Source organism: Camarhynchus parvulus, chromosome 2, assembly GCF_901933205.1.
Source record: "Camarhynchus parvulus chromosome 2, STF_HiC, whole genome shotgun sequence".
Taxonomy (NCBI): domain Eukaryota; kingdom Metazoa; phylum Chordata; class Aves; order Passeriformes; family Thraupidae; genus Camarhynchus; species Camarhynchus parvulus.
The window spans coordinates 105,058,897-105,059,254 of record NC_044572.1 but is presented as its reverse complement, the minus strand read 5'-3'; positions in this window follow the sequence as shown (position 1 = coordinate 105,059,254).

The window sequence follows — 358 nt, the reverse complement described above, 5'->3', positions numbered from 1 at the left end:
GGACAGGGAGCGCTCTTGGAGAGGCCAGGATCAGGATCGGGATCGGGATCGGGATCGGGATCAGGAAGCGCTGCTGGAGAGACCGGGATCGGGATCAGGGAGCGCTGCTGGAGAGACCGGGAGCAGGGATGTGTCCAGCACTTCTGAACGCCAATATATGAGAGGTATCAGTGAGCTTAACAAACGAAGACAGAGACCTGGGAAGCTGCAAAATCTGCTTCAGGAATGGCGTGGATGCTGGCAAAAGGAAAGACGTGGGATCAGCATAGCGTTACAGTGCGGGAACACATTGTAAATATTTAGGAGGGCACATATTAGAGGAGGGAAATAAGTGATTTAAGGTGCCAGGATAAGCTCT